The sequence below is a fragment of the Pyxicephalus adspersus genome, chromosome 9 (genome assembly GCF_032062135.1).
Source record: "Pyxicephalus adspersus chromosome 9, UCB_Pads_2.0, whole genome shotgun sequence".
Taxonomy (NCBI): Eukaryota; Metazoa; Chordata; class Amphibia; order Anura; family Pyxicephalidae; genus Pyxicephalus; species Pyxicephalus adspersus.
Genome location: NC_092866.1, coordinates 66,759,673 through 66,763,530, shown reverse-complemented (window position 1 = coordinate 66,763,530; position 3,858 = coordinate 66,759,673).

Here is a 3,858-nt window from a genome sequence, read left to right as displayed (position 1 = left end):
AGTGGGGTATTATTCCTGGATAGTGGGGTATTATTCATAGATAGTGGGATATTAAGCCTGGATAGTGGGGTATTAATCCTGGATAGTGGGGTATTTATCCTGGATAGTGGGATAATAAACCTGGATAGTGGGGTGATAATCCTGGATAGTGGGGTATTAATCCTGGATAGTGGGGTATTAATCCTGGATAGTGGGGTATTATTCCTGGATAGTGGGGTAATAATCCAGGATAGTGGGTTATTAGTCCCGGAAGGAAGGGTATTGATTATGGATAAATGGGTCCTTGGAGTGGATAGAGGTTTTTTGATCCTGGATGGAGGGGTGTTGATTTTAGATGAAGAGGTATTGATCCGGAATGGAGGAATGGTAAATCTGAATTGAGGTTTATGGATACTAAATAGTGGGCTGTGTATTTTACATTCAGGGGAATTGATCCTAAATTGAGTGTTGTTGATCTGTGATAGAGGGGCATTGATACTGGATAGAGGGATTTTAAATCTGAATTGAGGGGTATTGATACGAAATAGAGGGCTCTGTATTCTACATTTGGGGTATTGATAATGAATTGAGGGCTGTTGATCCTGGATGCAGGGGTATTGATTGTAGATTGAAGGGTGCTGATTCTGAATGAAAGGGTATTGATTCTGCCTAACCCTGATCCTAAATTGAGGATTGTTGATCCAAGATGGAGGAGTATAGATTTTGGATAGAAAGAATATAATTCCGGATTATAGGTGGGAAAAGTGTTGGTCTAGGAGGGAGGGGGATTATTTTGTGATGAAGAAATTGTTATCTTGGATGGAGGGTATCGATTTTGGAAAGAGTGACGTTGATCCAGGATTTAGGGGCTTTGATTGTGAATGGAAGGGTTTCGATTCTGGATGGAATGGTGTTCATTATGAAAGGGGAACTATATTTGAAACTGAAGATCAACAAAATTTTAGATTTGTTTGATTTGAATTTGATCACCAAAGAAGCTTTGAGGAATGTATTAGAGCTATTGTTCTCTCTTTCTGAAATCTCACTGAATAATTAGAATACTGATTAGGCAGGTAGGTTTTCAAACCCATTTTTGATGCATTTCAGAAGGTATATCTTTCCAAGTCAGCAACAGATTACTAAACTGAATCCTGTCCTAGGTGAGGCAAAATATTTTTGACAGATGGAGTCAGTGCTAGGTCTGTGGGATCGGAGAGCTGTGTAACTAGGGATCTACTTGTAACTGAATGAAGTGTATAAAAATAGTTCTGTGTCATGCTGAATAAGTAGGGATATGATGTTTTATATATGGATCCTCCGTGTAATAGGAGATTGCCTTTGTAATTTGGGATCTTATGTGTTATCAGGAGATCAGATATGTGTTTGTGGATTTTCCATTATTTAAGGAAAACTACTGTATTAGGAGTGTTCGCTATGCTGGTTAGTGAAACCACTTTGTATTTAGGGATCATGTGGATTTATATCAGGAGGTAAGATTTCTCAAAGGAAAAGCGGTAGTCATATCTACAATTTATTCAGTGAATTGTTGCTTTTTATGGGGGAATGGGGGAAGAGGTATTAAAGTCTTCATTCTTTTTCTCTGTTATTGGATAATTTGCATTGAAATGCATTGGCTATCAGCCATCTCATTGAAGTATAAGCTCTGTGAAAATCAGCTATGTAATAGGTAGAGGATCTGTGATAGGTGGAGGAGTAGCCCTACTACTATGGGATCAACTTTGTAGTGGGTATTGGATAAGCCCTGCTATTGTAGGATAAACTCTGACATTGAGGTATCAGCTGTGTAATGAATTGTGGATCAGCCCAGCAATTAAAACATTAGCGCTATAATAGGAGGGGGATCAAACCTGCTAATGTTTTGTGGAGCAGCTATGTCATTGAAGTATCAGCTATATAATGGGAAAGGTATCAACTCTTCTACTGGAGTCTCAGCTCTGTAATTTATTGAAGATCAGTTATATCAATATCAATATGAACTTGTTAGAGTGTGGTGTTAGAGTTGTCCCTCTCTCTCTGATGGCTTCTGTTTACAGCGCTGGGAGAGAACGTAACACACGCAACTCAAGCATGCAGTTAGATCACTCTCAAAGCTTTATTATCATATTGCAGTTTATATAGTCAGACAGCATGGTGGAAGGCACTTTGTAGTTAGTCAATAACAAGAAATACAATTAACAAGTTTGCTGAGCACAGAATGTCTCAAGGCAAGGAGTCTCAAGGTTAGGGGGAAGCAAATGTTGGTTTACTGATAAGGAGGATATAACTAGTTTCAACACAACTCAATTATCTGCAAAATATAGCAAAAACACAAAAATAATTAATTCAAGACTCTTGAAAGCAAAAATTCCACTTCTTACAGAACTGTTTAATGGTTAGGGGTTAGGCTGTTCTATTGGAGCTCAGCTCTGTCATAGGTGGTGGATCAACCCAACAATCCAATGGTTTGGGAAATAGAAATTTCAGAATCCAACTGAATTAGTTTTTTCTAAGGTTTCTTTAAATTTTAGAAACCTCAGAGAGCATGGGTCCAATCTGAATCCATTTTTATAATCAGTTTAGATATAGTTGTGCTGTTGGCGGTTGTGGTGGTGGTACAATTATTGCTTGGTGTGAGGAACAGGTGGCTAAGATAGGTCAGCAATCCAGGGCTGGTTCATTTTAATAAATGTCAATTGCTCCACACTGGGGGCAGACAGCGTCTTTTGGGAGGAACAATTCCACAAGAAGGGTGGACAAGACAGCAACTGGATGGCATACCCAGACAACTTCTGGCCATGATCCAGTTTCAATCAGGTCCAGAGTTAATTAAACTGGCACTTTTAGGTAAGTCTGTACAATCTGCCCTATCCCCCAACCTCATTCCCATTCACCCAAATCACGAATTCTTATCTCCTTTCTCTAGGACTCTATGGAATGTCAGCTCTATCGACAATAAACTAACCTTTAGCCACAACCTTCTCCTGTCTTAATCTCTAAACTTCCTGGCTCTCACTAAAACTTGGCTTTCCTCCGCAGACTTCTGTTGCACTGCCTGCACAAACATACCCTAGACCTGGCAACAGAGTAGGTGGTGGTATGGGTCTCTACCCTAATTGTACATACTGAGTCCTTCCTACCCTCTCTCATTCTCAAAGTCTAAATCTTACCCCCCTTTTGCTGCATCCCAGACCTGGTCATATCTTCTCAAGCTTCCAAACCACGCAGCCTCTTCTCAACAATTGATTACCTCCTAAACCCCACACCTGCTCCCCCCACAACTATCTTCTATGGCCAAGACATTGCCACCTACTTTAGAGATACAATTGTCAAAATCAGACATGATGTCTCTGCTCACCTGGCCACTCCAACCATATCTACCCCTTCTACCTGTAAATCATTACTAACCTCCCTCAGCCCTGTTACTGTGGGCGAAGTCTCCTCTCTTCTCTCATCATCTCCGTCTACTACCTGTCCACTTGACCCAATTCCCTCTGATCCACTCCCCACCCTGGCCCGCGCACTAACTGAACAATTCAACCTCTTCCTTTTTACTTGCATTTACCGCTCGGCTTAGATACATGCCAATATTCTGCCTATCCTGAAGGAACCCTCACTAGACTCCTCCCTACCTTCCAGCTTCCGTCCTATCTCCCTTCCCCCATATGTCTCCACACTTCTAGAACGCCTTGTCTACAAAACACTCCCCCATTACCTGAGCAACAACTCTCTCCTTGACCCCCTCCAGTCTGGTGAGCGGCCCATTCCACCGAAACATCCCTTACTAAAGTGTCCAATGTCCTCATCAGAGCTAAGTCTCAAGGCAACTTTTCCCTGCTCCTTCTCCTTTCCTCTGTTATCTCCCCCTTCTAATACAAATCA